Below are 15736 nucleotides of genomic sequence, written 5' to 3'. Positions count from 1 at the left end.
GGGGGCCCCCGACAGCAAGCCCAACGGCCCCTAAGCAGCCAGAGGCTGTTTATTCCCAGAGCAGTCTCTGAGCATCGTTGGGTCACTTGGACCTCCTCTTGAGCTGGGGACCAAAGCATATACTGGAGTTGAGAGAACTGTCTAGACGACTCACATGTATTCAGCAAATACTCGTTAAGTCTGGCAGACTTGGATTGGATGAAGTAAATAGGTTCTTTTACTACAGCACTCCTCAGAGCTTTTAAAATACTAAGATGGACCTAATCTCTACAGGGGGGGCCATGATGAGTGGCCATTCCCCAAAGTTACTGGACCACGACACAGGGACCCGTGTTTCCTGGCATGCCTTCCGAAAGTCTGCACCCGACCAAGAGCTCCTAGTTTATCAGTGCATCCCTCGTGCCTGGCGCAGCGCCTAATAAACATTTGCTCAACGAATCACGAAAGGTGCTTTTAGGCTGGCTGGGGGATGGGTATAATTACAATACAGTGTGGTCTGTGCAGTAATAATAGATCACAGGGTAGTATGGGAAGACAACAGATGGGCATGTGACCCAACCTAGGTGGGACTGTGAAGGTGTGAATATCATCATCATTGTTTTGTGCCTGCTAAGTCGCTTCAATCATGTCTGACTCCTTGCGACCCCATGGACTGTAGCCCGCCAGACTCCTCTATCCATGGGATTCTCTAGGTAAGAATACTGTAGTGGGTTGCCAGGCCCTCTTCCAGGAGATCTTCCCAGTCATTGTTAATACTTGTTAAGTGCTTCTATGGGTCAGTCACTTTGTTACATGCCTTACACACACTATGTCATTTTGGCATCACAAGAATCTCAAAACATTCCTATGACACTTAAACATTGGTACTACTTTAACTCTTCCTACGTGGATGAGGACACTGAGGCTTATAAAGGTTAAGCCTTAGTTAAGAAACTAGAAAGATTAAACAATTTGTCCTATTTCATACACTTGATGTTTGGTTGACTAGGGATTTGAACAAGAATTCCGACTCTCTGACACAGAATAGCAGGCATTTCGGGCAGGAGATCCAAAATAGAGAGGGAAGAAGGAACCAGCCTCAGGAGGATGGAGGAGGAGCAAACTCACCTCACTCACCAGGAGCTGGGCCAGAACCAGGCAATGGGGGTCAGCAGGGGAGGCCAGCCTAACCAGTGACTTCAGAGAGAGCCAGGAGAGGGGAAGGCAAGACGGTCAAGAAGAGTTCAGCATGCTGATCTAAGTTCTGTCTCTAAAGACCTCTGTGACCTGGAGCAGGCTAGTTCCCTTTAAGGTTCCTCATCAAAAAATGAGGGCAAAAAGAAAAAAAAAATGAGGCACCCCACTCCATGACCTCTGAGTTTCTTAGTCCTCTAAAACACCTAGGGCTGGCAGGGAGGTTGTAGAGTTCTCTCATTTTATCAGCCCTGAGATACCCATCAGCAGGGCTGAGGAATATCTGTATTTCTAACTACCTATCAAGGAAAAGGCCTATCAGAGCTGCCTTTTTGGCAGCATCAGTCTCCTAATCTGAAAACAATGGCATATACAGCAAATGCAAATACAACACTTGCATATACAGTGGGAGTTTCAGGGCCCCACGTCCCTTTAATGCACCAAGCTGCTGATTTCCTACCAACGCGACCTTCTACCAGGTCCTTCCAGATTTATTCAGGAATAGTTAATCACTTTTATACATTTTAAAGTTTATATTTAATACACAGAGAGAATATCGATGTTATATCTTATTATCTGTCTATCTTTTCCACTAATTTGTGAGTTCCTGATAAGCCAAGAGCTGACCAGTTCATTTTGGTCCTTAGCCACCAGGGCTCCCCATGTAGTGCCAGTGGTTAAAAAAATACTGCCTGCCAGTGCAGGAGACAAGAGAGGCGTGGGTTCAATCCCTGGGCCAGGGAAGATCCTTTGGAGGAGGGCATGGCAACCGAATTTGGTACTGTTGCCTGGAGAACCCCATGGACAGAGGAGCCTGGCGGGCTAGTCGACAGGGCCACACCGAGGCAGATACTACTGAAGCGACTTAGCACGAACATAGGTTGTCAACAATGCACAATGAAGAAATGCATGTGGGCTTCACTCCCGGAAGATCTAAACCCTTAGCTAGAGGTTACAAAGTGGATTGTTGGTTCTTTCCAATCACTGTGTGGCCTGGGCAATGATTTTTAAGAATTCAAATTAGGTGCCAACATTTACCAGTGGGAAAATACACCCAAAAGTTCATATTTCTGGTTCCTTTGGAAAATCAGATTATCCAGTGAACCTTGACTCTCATTCCTACAAGGCCACAGCCAGCTGCAGTGAGACAGCATCTGTCCCCTTTAGATAAGGCATGCTCTTCAGTTCTCCTCAGTCCTGGGCCCCTGCCTGGCTCTGCCTCTCTCTCATATACTGATGGCAGATTCCAGTTGTCATGCCATTCTACTTGTGCTATTGTTTTCCTTACAGCAGAGTTAGGAATACTCAGCACCTCCTGAGCAACTGCAGACAGCTGAGTTTGTAGAGATTCTACTAGACAGCAAGGAAACAGCATAAGGTAGGAAGAGCAGAGTGGTACCAATAACAGCTTAGGGGCACCAGCACCCCAGGCTGCCTCTTCCTGGCTGACCAACTCGGTCGCTGTGCTGTGCTTAGTGTCTCAGTCGTGTCTGACTCTTAGCAACCTCCTGGACTGTGGCCCGCCAGGCTACATGGGGATTCTCCAGGGGGATTCTCCAGGCAAGAATACTGCAGTGGGTTGCCAAGCCTTCCTCCAGGGGATCCTCCCAACTCAGGGATTGAACCCAGGTCTCCTGCACTGCGGGCAGATTCTTTACTATCTGAGCCACCAGGGAAGCTGAGTCCTCCCTTTCTGCTCTTCCCTTCTGCCAACCCACCATGGCTGTGAAAAGCTGACTTAAACTGTCTCTTCTGGTTGGAGGCACAAAGCTGTTGGGAATAGCTCTTACTGCCAACACTACCAACAACAAGAGTAGCTCTGAGTTGCTTCAAGGGACTGGAAGAGCCTTTTCTCTCCTAACACTGTGGGGGCTTGGCCAGGCTTCTGCAGAGTCTCAGAGGCCCTCAAGACTCCCTTACCCTCCTCCTTTGAATCCCTTCCCTCAAAGCATTAGGCTTATCCATATGAAATTGCCAATATTTGCCCTCTTCTAACCTATAAAAGATAATTTCATGTAATTCAACTTAGTGATATTTTATGTTGTATATATTTATAATCATATATTTATGTATATTGTATAAGCCTAATCTATAAGCAGCCCTCCCATTGTTTCTGGAATTCTATTAAATCTTCTTTTAGAATAAAGCTATTGTTAAAGTATATACACTATTTTAGAAAATGACAGTAACACTTCAATAAAGAAATGGAATTATATTAGAATTATATGATTATTTTACTTTAGCAGATAATTTAAAATTTTACAGCTATTTAAAAATTTAGTCCCATCCTCTCCTTTTACAGATAAGGAAACTAAGGCTTATGGAGATGAAGTGATTTCATTTTTGATCATACTTTATATGCCCCATTTACTTCAAAAAATGACTTGACATTGTAGCAAATATACCATACCAATGTAAGATGTTACTAATAAAGGAAATTGGGTGCAAGGTATATAGGAACTTGCTGTACTATGCAATTTTTCTGTAAATCTAAAATTGTTTCCCTCAACCACTTGTAAAAGAATTTAACTAGAACACTTTCTAGCACCATACACAAAAACAAACTCAAAATGGATTAAAGATCTAAACATAATGCCAGAAACTATAAAACTCCTAGAGGAGAACATAGGCAAAACACTCTCTGACATAAATCACAGCAGGATCCTCTATGACCCACCTCCCAGAATATTGGAAATAAAAGCAAAAATAAACAAATGCGACCTAATTAAAATCAAAAGCATCTGCACAACAAAGGAACTATAAGCAAGGTGAAAAGACAGCCTTCAGAATGGGAGAAAATAATAGCAAATGAAGCAACTGACAAAGAATTAATCTCAAAAATATACAAGAAACTCCTGCAGCTCAATTCCAGAAAAATAAATGGCCCAATCAAAAAATGGGCCAAAGACCTAAACAGACATTTCTCCAAAGAAGACATACAGATGGCTAACAAACACATGAAATGATGCTCAACATCACTCATTATCAGAGAAATGCAAATCAAATCACAATGAGGTACCATTTCACGCCAGTCAGAATGGCTGCGATCCAAAAGTCTACAAGCAATAAATGCTGGAGAGTGTGTGGAGAAAAGGGAACCCTCTTACACTGTTGGTGGGAATGCAAACTAGTACAGCCATTATGGAGAACAGTGTGGAGATTCCTTAAAAAACTGGAAATAGAACTGCCATATGACCCAGCAATCCCACTGCTGGGCATACACACTGAGGAAACCAGAATTGAAAGAGACACATGTACCCCAATGTTCATCGCAGCACTGTTTATAATAGCCAGGACCTGGAAGCAACCTAGATGTCCATCAGCATATGAATGGATAAGAAAGCTGTGATACATACACACAATGGAGTATTACTCAGCCATTAAAAAGAACACATTTGAATCAGTTCTAATGAGGTGGATGAAACTGGAGCCTATTATACAGAGTGAAGTAAGCCAGAAAGAAAAACACCAATACAGTATACTAACACATATATATGGAATTTAGAAAGATGGTTAACAATAACCTTGTATACGAGATAGCAAAAGAGACACAGACATATAGAACAGTCTTTCGGACTCTGTGGGAGAGGGCGAGGGTGGGATGATTAGGGAGAATGCCATTGAAACGTATATTATCACATGTGAAACGAATCGCCAGTCTAGGTTCGATGCATGATACAGGATGCTCAGGGCTGGTGCACTGGGATGACCCAAAGGGATGGGATGGGGAGGGAGATGGGAGGGTGGTTCAGGATGAGGAACAGGTGTACACCCATGGCGGATTCATGTTGATGTATGGCAAAACCAATACAATATTGTCAAGTTAAAAAAAAAAAAAGACTCAAGTACTGCCCAGGCTTCTTGTGGGTCATGGATAATGTATTATATTGGGAGTTGGTTAAATTCAGCTCACTGTCTGCTTTTACAAATAAAGACTTATTGGAATACACACACACACAAAAAAAATAAATAAAACTGTTTCCCCAAAATAAAGTTTATTTTAAAAATGAACAATTTTATGATTAACTCCACCACCAATTTTTTTTCCCCCACTAAAACAAGAGTAAAAAGATGGAGGGAACAGAGAAAAACTACAACAGGAATTTTTCTGAAATTGAGATTTAGTTCAGAGCTTCCTCAAGACACAGTTCAGCACGTTTCATTAACACACTGCCAGATCAGCCAGTGAATAAGTAAACTAGCATAGCTCCAAAAAAAAGGTAGGTTTCAATGTCCCTCAGGAAAGGAAAAGGTCAGTAGTTGGCTAAATTGCATTCAATGAGACAATGGATGTCAGTGTGCTTTGTAAACTGTAAATGATGTTATCATTACTGTAGGTAAAGGAAAGATTCCCTTCTTTCATAAATTAAGTTATCCTATAAACACTCATGAATTCCAGCTTAGTATCAGATAACTGGCCACAGTGATACAGAAATAAATATGGCTAACTTCCAACTTTTGCTAGGAACCAGAAGGGGAAGGGCAGTGACCTCTGAACCTAGGGTGAAGAGTAACATAAATTATATTTTGTCTTCTCTCATCTAGATTCTTTCAAAAAATGATTTAAATGAACTTGAAATAGAGGCAGTGCCACCTAAACTTGGAATACAGATGTAAATGTTAGGAGGACTAAGTTGAGGACTGGTATTATTAAACAGGATTTGTCACTTAGAGCAAAAAAGTAAAAACACTTGAGGCATGGACATTTTATTTCCTGAGCAAATAAATGATATATATTTGTCTGCACAGACAATTTGTTTCTTATCCCAGGAAAAAAAAAATTAGCATACAGCTCCTTATACAAATCGCATATGTGGGGGCTCTCTCTCTCTGTCCTCCTCCCACCTCTAAGGCTTTCCCTTTAGTCTCTTCTGCTGGTTCCTCCTCATCTCCCCACTATCTAAAGGCTGGAGGCCACATGCCATATGGCATGGCCAAAAAAGTGAAACAAAATAAATAAACAAATAAAAACTGAAATAGTGACTGATTAGGCCATTCAGAACCCTCCAGTGGCTAATCAGGAGTAAAAACCGCAATCATTATATCGGCTTACCTCATCCTAAGTATTTGATCCCTGCCTCCAATTGTTTTAATTCCATTTCTTCCTCCTCTCCCCTTTGCTCACATCCCTCCAGCCACACAGCCCTCCTCGCTGTACCTGCTTGGAACACGCCAAGCCACACACTCATCTAGGGCGTCTTCTCGTTATTCTCATGATTGGCTCCCTTGCACCTTCAGGTCTCTGTTCAAATGTCACCTTCTCAGGAAGGTATTCCCTAGCCACCCAATATAAAATACCACCACTCCTCCACACACACACACAGGTGTTTTTCTTTCTTTTAAACTGTCATACTATGTGCCATGTGGGAATCTCTTAGTACCCGGATCAGGTAAAGGAACCTGTGGCCCCTTCAGTGAAAACTCGGAGTCTTGAACACTGGACTATCAGGAAAGTCCCTGGTATTTTTCTACTTAGCTTACCATGCTTTACGTGTCCCTATCTGAGTATTATGTGTAATATAGCTAACACAATGCAAATTTCCCAAGAGCAGGAATATTGTTTTATTGACTGCTATATTCTCAGCTCCTGGTATATAGCAGGTACTCTTTAAGCATTTGACTAAATGAATGAATATAGGAACTCTAGCAACACGATTCATATCAAAGGTCTTTCAAAATGCTGATAGTTCTATAACCTTCTAAAAGGAAAAAATGAACAACAAAAAAAGAAAGAGATCATGTAGTTTGTATGGCACTTTACTCCCTCATAACAATTGTTTGTAATCTTCATAAAACCCTTTGAGAAGAAATTAGTGCCTTCATTTTATGGACAAGAAAACTAGGCTTGAAACACAGAAGGAATATAACTGGTCAGTGACAGAGGAGATACTGAACCCCAATCCTCTTCCACGGGCTTCCCAGGTGGAGCAGTAAAGGATCCGCCTGCCAAGACAGGACACGGAAGAGACACAGGTTTGATCCCTGGGTCAGGAAGATCCCTTGGAGGAGGAAATGGCAACCCACTCCAGTATTCTTGCCTGGAGAATTCCATGGGCAGAGGAGCCTGGCGGGCTACAGTCCATGGGGTGGCAAAGAGTCAGGCACAACTGAGCACACACGCATGCAGGCAATCGCTTCCAACTCTATGCCCTTCCCTTACACCATGCTTCCCCTAAATCATGAAATACGAAATCACATTCTGTGAGGGACACTTTCTAAAGGATGTGAAACAATGAGTCTTAGGCCTTCAGCTCTTTGATGGAAAAGGACCAACGAAAGGCAGAAAGTCCAGCAGCAGTATCTGGCATTGGTTTGGTCATGAACTCACTCAATTCTTCTAAGTCTTCTCATGTGCATCATAACTCTGGCCTCCATAATTCATGGGCCTAATGTAAACACCAATTTGACAGACATTTTACCAAACCCAAACACAGTCTAGGAATTATCACATGCTCTGGGGAGGGATAGCCTAGAATTCATATCCCAGCTACATTCACTTTATTCTTTGTGGGATTCTAGGCAAATTGATGTAACAGGACCTTGGTTCCGTCATGCATAAGATGTGAAGCTATAGAACCCACCTTATGGAATTGCTCTGACGATTGAATGGGCCTTTACAGGTAATGCATTTAGCAGCACCTTTGTGACTATTCAGTAAATATTAGCTATTATTATGATCATCACGTGCTAGACCCTAGGATACAGCTGAAAAAGGCAAGGCAAAACGCCCCAACAAGTGAACGGCTGTGAAAGAGGACCAGGAGAAGCTAACTCGGTGCGATGTGTCCAAGAACCCAGTACCGAGCTTACTGCGACTGCAGAAAGCGGGTTAGAAAGATTTCCAGGGAAGTGGTATTTAAGTTGGGTCGCGAAGAATGAGAGTTCCAGAGTGGAGCTGCCAGGTAGGACTGGACTTTCGGACAGATCACATGCAAAGCCCCAAGTGCAGAGGAAGCCGCGAAATTCTGGGATCCGTCAGCGGGAAGCGCAGGAGAGCGCAGCGCCGCGTCTGACCACTTCGGGCTCGGGAAGATCCCCTTCTGCGCGCACTGGAGCCCAAAGTGGTGGCGGCAACAGGACGCGGACGCACCCGCCTAGGACAGGTCCCAGCCCCTCTGTGGGCCCTCAGGTTCCTCCCGGGGAATCGGAGGCCGCTGGCCAAACGAGATTCCTTAAGGCGCCCTGCGCAGGCCGATCAGTGGGCCTCGGACCGTTAACCCGGTACCTCCCGCCTGCCCTTGAGGCCCCCACCTCACCACGCTCGGCTCCTGCAGATTCCCAAGGTGCTTCTCAGCGTCGGAGCCGCCGAAGCCTCAGCTAAGGCCGGGCCGGGGGCGGGGGCCCACCGAGGGGCTGGGGCGTAGGCCCCGCCCCCCAAACTCCCGCCCTTTCGGAGGGCCCCGCCCCGCCGGGAAGCGTGCCTACGAGCGGACTGCGCCGCGTAGGGGCCTCCGCCATGTTGAGTACTGGCAGCCGATTTACAAGAGTGGCCCAAAAGGAAAAAGGAGAGCCTATTAAGCGATGATGTTAAGATTCCCTCGCCCTAAATGGGGACAGCTAGCGATTCTGGATTCCAGCAAGGAAAGTTTTGGTAACAGAAATAAACTTGCCCTCAATCATACCCCTTTTGGCTTCGGGGTACACAGTGCGCATGTGTAAGATCGCCGGTTCTAGGTGCGCCTGCTCACTGCCCCTCCCACAAACCCTAGTGTAATTAACAAGTGCGTGAAGTATAAGCGAACCCGCTGCTGCGTCGATATGAAACCTTACCTTAAGAACTTGAAGCGCCAAGCAGCTTCAGGCAACACAACATTCACACCGTAGTTGCTCAGTGTGATTTGAACACGCATGGCATTGCACAGGGTTTCTTTTTGCCGGAATATCCTGCATCCGTTCGGAAAAATGCAGATTTTCTGCCTGAGCCTGAGTTTGTAGAAGACTCTAGAAGCGTTATCCCCATAAGTTTTGTGCATAATCAGTGCACTTTTCTAGCAATGTAAAATTCCATTTACCTGTCTCTCTTCTCTATTCAGTGGTTCTAAATTTGTGTGTGTGTGTGTGTGTGTGTGTGTGTGTTAGTAATTCAGTCGTGTCCTACTCTGAGTCGTGGTAGCCCACCAGGATCCTCTGATCATGGGATTCTCCAGGCAAGAATATTGGAGGGGTAGCCATTCTCTTCTCCAGGGGATCTTCCCTACCCGGGGATCGAACCCAGGCCTCCCGCATTGCAGGAAGATTCTTTACCATCTCAGCCACCAGGACTTGGAAATTTTTAGTTGGAGTTAAAAAAAATGACAGGAAATTCTTAAAATGCAGACTCAGATTCTACCACTAGAGTCAGTGTTGTGAGGGAAGAAGAGATCCCAAACGTTTGACAGAGAAAAAGATGCAAAGATTCAGTTGTGTGGGAATCAACACTGGGGAGATATTCCCCTAACAGGTTGTATGCAAGTGTTCACTACAATATTTGGAATGTTACACACATTAACTTCAGGGGTTTTGCACATAATTTTGCCATCTCCTAGATCAGTTTACCCCAAACTTTTGGATTAGCTGATAACTTCTCCTTCAGGTCTCAAACGATAATTCTTCAGCTAGATCTTCCCTGATCATGCTGTTTAAAGTAATACCTTATCATTTTCTATCGCAGTTCTCTTTTCACAGTACTTTGTACTTGTTTTGGTTTACCTATTATTTTTCTCTCTCAAGTGGCCCTAGTGGTAAAGAACCCGCCCACCAATGCAGGAGATTTTGAGACTAGGGTTCCATCCCTGGGTGGGGAAGATCCCCTGGAGGAGGGCATGGCAACCCACTCCAGTAGTATTCTTGCCTGGAGAATCACCTGGACAGAGGAGCCTGTTGGGGTACAGTTCATAGGGTCGCAAAGAGTCCAACACGACTGAAGCAACTTAGCACACACGCCTTTGAAAGTTTAAGCTTCATCAGAGTAGGAGACTGACTTATTCCTAGCATTTAACAAAGAGCCTGACACATGGTAGGTCTAAATAAGCATCCATGGAATGAATGAAGTCAGCTTCAGTGTTACAAAGGTAAATGACAAAAAAACCATCAACGAACCACAGGATACACTTTAAGACCCAAGAAGAATAAACATAGGTTTCAGACTATCCAGACATAACAATAAAGGACAAATGGAGTAGAAGAATATTAAAACCAGAGCTTTCCAGGTGGTGCTAGCGGTAAAGAACCAGCCTGCCAATGCAGGAGACATAAGAGATGCGGGTTGGATCCCTGGGTCGGGAAAATTCCCTGGAGGACGGCATGGAAACCCACTCTAGTGTTCTTGACTGGAAAATCCCATGGGGTGGTCCACATGGTCTCAAAGAGTCGGACACGACTGACACAAATTTAGCACGCACACACAGGATTAAAACCAAACAGTAATCTTTGATCTTTGCAAAAGGAAATTCGTTAGTTCATTCTCTTATTCATTTATTCATTCACCCAGTAAACATTCTGAGTATCTATTCAGTACTAGCTTTGGATAATAATACAATGTATTAACAGCAAGTTGGAAATTGTATTAAAACATAATAAGATAGTACAAGTGGGTATTTTGTCTGGGCCAGAACAGAAAGTGGAACTAGCTGATGTATGAGAGTGGATTACATGCCCCTTAGAGATTCTGTAGGCTTTGAGAGTACATCAGCCTTCAACTATCCTATGAAGTGCCAGGAACATTTGGAACAGAAAAACAGGTGTTCAGGGAATTCCTTGGTAGTCCAGTGGTTGGTATTCCACAATTCCACTGCAGGGGGGCTAGGTTTGATCTCTGATCAAGGAGCTGCTGCTGCTGCTAAGTCACTTCAGTCGTGTCCGACTCTGTGCCATCCCATAGATGGCAGCCCACCAGGCTCCCCCATCCCTGGGATTCTCCAGGCAAGAACACTGGAGTGGGTTGCCATTTCCTTCTCCAGTGCATGAAAGTGAAAACTGAAAGTGAAGTCACTCAGTCGTGTCCGACTCTTAGCAACCCCATGGACAGCAGCCTACCAGGCTCCTTCATCCATGGGATTTTCCAGGCAAGAGTACTGGAGTGAGGTGCCACTGCCTTCTCTGCTGATTGAGGAACTAGGATCCCACAAGATGCAGAGTAAGACTGAAAAAAAAACACAAAAACTGTTCATCTACAACACCTGAATCGCTTGGGATCCAAGAGCCCTGTAGGGAAAGACTTAATCCAGCCACAATTAGAGCCTGGCCATGTTCAGACCTGTCTGATGAACTACAGTGGGGGGAAGGCCTCAAAGGAGGCTGGATTGGACAGAGAGATAACAAACCAGTTGAAAGAAAAACAACTCTGGTCCCCTCCAAGTGAACTGGGTTCTTCCTTTGTGCCCTAAATTCCATCTCTGGGGACATGCTTTATAATGTAACCCTTTTTCAGGGCCATAATGTGGATCCTGAACCCCAGACTTGCTCATTAATTATAGATATTCCCCCTACCCCATGCTAAGAGGCTGTCTGGACTGATTGACTTTCTTTATTTTTAAAATTATATCTGTGAACTTTCAAAGTGAGGAGTTAAAAAACCATATACATTTTTTTTTCTAATAGTCTAAAATCTATTTTACAGTTCTTTTTAAAAAAGTGTATTTATTTGGCTGCACCGGGTCTCGGTGGGGCACATTGAATCTTTGATTTTTGTTGTGGCATGTGGGATCAAGTTCCTTGACAAGGGATCAAACCCAGCACCTCTGCATTGGGAGCACAGAGTCTTAGCCACTGGACTACCAGAAAAATCCTTGTTTCAAAGTTCTTAAATCCTTTATCTAAGGTGTCAAGAGAATGGAGGATAGAGAATTTGTGTGGAAACATTTCCGGCTGTGAGTCCTCACCCTTCTTAGGGAAGCTGTAATGCTCAAAACAAGTGATTGAAAGAGAGGAGTTCTAGGAGGGTTTGAGATACCACATCCAACCCATTGCAACTGGGGAGCATAATGACTGGATCCATCTCCTGCTCAGGAAATCTATCAACAAGAGACAAGCCTGCTAACTGCTTTGGCAGCAGACCCAGGAGGGTGCTGCTATATTGGGGTTATCCTACTCTCCCAGAATGCCAGATGTGGACTAAGTAAAAGAGAGCCTCGATAGGCCTATCCTGGGTCCTCTTCAGCAGAGCCTCCTAGAGGAATAAAGGGACTCCAGACGTAGGAAGACAAATGACCACTGACAGGTAGAGATGACTTTGCTAAGAGGAGTGCAGGAGAGGGGTCCAGCAGGGAACCCCTGGAGGACTCATAAAAGCTCCCCATGATGCTTTGTTGATGGACAGGAATAGCTATGCTAAGTCACTTCAGTCATGTCCAACTCTGTGCGACCCCATAGATGGCAGCCCACCAGGCTCCCCCTATCCCTGGGATTCTCTAGGCAAGAACACTGGAGTGGGTTGCCATTTCCTTCTCCAATGCATGAAAGTGAAAAGTGAAAGTGAAGTCGCTCAGTCATATCCGACTCTCAGCGATCCCATGGAGTGGAAACATTTTCCAAATCAGGAAAACACAAAGTCAGCTACGACACTAATTCAAATAAGACTTTTCCCACCCCTTTCTCCATTTTCCTCTCCATGTCAACAGCCTGAGTGACTAAGGCTGAGGATAGCAGAGGGGAAAAGTTGAAAAATAAAACAAAAACTAACAAACTCTCAATAATTCCCCTCTTTCTCACTGCAACCTAACTGCCTGAAGCAGCGCTGGGGGCACCAAAAGAAAATAACATCTGTGGGACTTCCCCAATGGTGCAGTGGGTTGGAATCCACCTGCCAATGCAGGGGACACAGGTTCGATCCCTGGTCCAGGAAGATCCCACATGCTGCAGAGCCGCTAAACCTGTGCACCACATCTACTGAGCCTATGCGCCTAGAGCCTGTGCTCTGCAACAAGAGAAGCCACCACAATGAGAAGACTGAGCATCGAAACGAAGAGGAGCCCCTGCTCTCCGCAACAGAGAAAGCCTGGGCAAAGCAACGAAGACCCAGCACAACCAAAATAAAATAATTTTTTAAAAAGAATATTGCATCTTGTGTAGACTGTGAACAACTTGCTGCTTTCCATCAGAGTCCATTCATTTGTCATTAAACAAAATATTGATTAAACACCTACAATGTGTCAAATCCTATGCTAGCCTCTGGGAGAGACTGAAAGAATAATCACACATAGACTCTGCCTAAAGCCTCAGTCCGCGGACTCATGTGAGGGCTGGTGGGTAATGTATATTTCACAACCTACAGGGTGGTAAAGTCTACAGAAATGGAGTGGCTGACTTTGTAGAGGTGGTGACAGTGTAATTTGATTATGAAGGATAAATCTGCTGAGCAGACAAAGATAGGAAGGGTGTTCCAGGTAATTGCATGAAACAGTGACATGCAAGATCATGGATTATTGGGGAATACTGGGGTTTCCTATGGGCACGCCTCTGGCTGATTCTGCCACTAGGTTGGATCTTAAGAGTCTCCTTGGATTTATAATTAGATAATACAGTCCTCTTCATCAGGTGGGTATCTTCCCCTTGGTCCTGACCCTGTCTCAGTGGGCAGTTCTCACTACAGTCCTTTCCCTTTTCACTGACCAAGTCAAGCTCTATGTACCCACTCACTCAAGCTTGACATTTCTTTTATTTATTTATTTATTTGGCTGCACCAGGTCTTAATTGCAGCATGTGGGATCTTCAGTGTTCATTGCAGCATACAGGATGTTTTAGTTGCAGCATGTGGGATCTATTTCCCTGACCAGGGCTCGAACCAGGGCCTCCTGCATTATGAGTGCAGAGTCTTAGCCACTGGACCACCAGGGAAGTCCCAAGCTTGACATTTCTTGATGAGTGCCATCTGCTCACCATCATTCAGAGCTTGGGCAGTAAAAGCATGTGCAGGGACAGCTCCCATAGGTCCTTTGCAGGGGACATGGGTTTAATCCCTGGTCCGAGAAGATGCCACAAGCCACAGAGCAACCAAGCCCATGTGCCACATCTACTGAGCGCACTTGCCACAACTAGAGAAAGCCTGCACACAGCAGTGAAGACCCAGTGCAGCCAAAAGTAAATAAATAAAAATTTAAATGAGCCCGTAATTATATTCTAACCTGAGACTCTATCTGCTGCTTCAGGTGATACAGCAATTAAAACTCTAAGAATCTGGACAGGAACCAAGAGGAACACGGCAGGAAGAACACTGGACTTGGAGGCAGACACACTCCCCTGGGTTTGAATTTTCGGGCTCTGCCTTGTGTCTGGAGCAACCCACCTTCCCTCTCTGAGTCTCAAGTTCCTTTGCTGGCAATGGGGATAATAACACTTACCTATTAGAGTGAAAAGTGGGAGATATAAGTAGACAAAGGGAAGGAGGAGTGAGGAGAGTCTAGCAAGAATCCGAGGTTTCTGAGCTCAAGAATGGCAGTGGGTTTCCAGGTCCCTAACTATTAATAGTGTTTACCTCTAGGCAGAGAGATTGGAGAGCGGCCTCTTTTAATTTAACAAACTTTGGTGTTGTCTCAATTTTATTTTTTTACAAAGGGCATGATTCAAGTTTGTAATTAAATATATATTCAGTACAGGTGTTATTCTTCAATAAAAAGGGTTTTTCAAAGCTTATATTGCACAGAAAGTCATCCAGGAGGGACTTCCCTGGTGGTCCAGTGGTTAAGACTGCCTTCCAACGCATGGGATATGGATTTGATCTCTGTTCAGGGAGATAAAATCCCATGTGGCTCGAGGCCAAAAAACCAAAACATAAAACAGAAGCAATACTGTAACAAATTCAATAAAGATTTTTTTTTTTAATTTAAAAAGAAAGAAACAAAGTCATCCAAGAGAATAATAAAAGTGGTTGTTTCCGAGAAGGAATGAAAAACTGGGGGTCTGAGGTGGGAGGAGGACTTCCTATGTACTCCCTCATACTATCTGAATTTTTTTCATCATGAGTTTGTGTTACCTTTCTTTCTATTATGCATTAGTTTTTAAATTTCTAAAAATATTTTTAAATATTAAAAAGTATGGAGAACAGTGTGGAGATTCCTTTAAAAATTGCAAATAGAACTGCCTTATGACCCAGCAATCCCACTGCTGGAAACACCGAGGAAACACACCGAGGAAACCAGAATTGAAAGAGACACATGTACCCCAATGTTCATCGCAGCACTGTTTATACTAGCCAGGACATGGAAACAACCTAGATGTCCATCAGCAGATGAATGGATAAGAAAGCTGTGATACATATACACAACAGAGTATTACTCAGACATTAAAAAGAATACATTTGAATCAGTTCTAATGAGATGGATGAAACTGGAGCCAATTATACAGAGTGAAGTAAGCCAGAAAGAAAAACACCAATACAGTATACTAACACATATATATGGAATTTAGAAAGATGGCAATGATGACCCTGTATGTGAGACAGCAAAAGAGACATAGATGTGTAGAGTGGACTTTTGGACTCTGAGGAAGAGGGAGAGGGAGAGGGTGGGATGATTTGGGAGAATGGCATTGAAACATGTATACTATCATGTAAGAAACGAATCGCCAGTCTATGTTCGATGCAGGATAC

The 15736-nt window shown here is 44.1% G+C and overlaps 1 non-coding gene across 1 annotated transcript; it reads right to left on the bottom strand.

Annotated features, from left to right (window-relative positions):
• Window positions 1-13913: 13913 nt before the first annotated feature.
• Window positions 13914-13986, bottom strand: TRNAM-CAU (transfer RNA methionine (anticodon CAU)). Its single transcript has one exon. It is a non-coding gene; the product is annotated as a tRNA-Met (tRNA).
• Between the last annotated feature and the right edge of the window lie 1750 nt (window positions 13987-15736).

Source organism: Capricornis sumatraensis, chromosome 15, assembly GCF_032405125.1.
Source record: "Capricornis sumatraensis isolate serow.1 chromosome 15, serow.2, whole genome shotgun sequence".
NCBI classification, from domain to species: Eukaryota; Metazoa; Chordata; class Mammalia; order Artiodactyla; family Bovidae; genus Capricornis; species Capricornis sumatraensis.
This window is presented reverse-complemented; position numbering and strand designations above follow the sequence as displayed.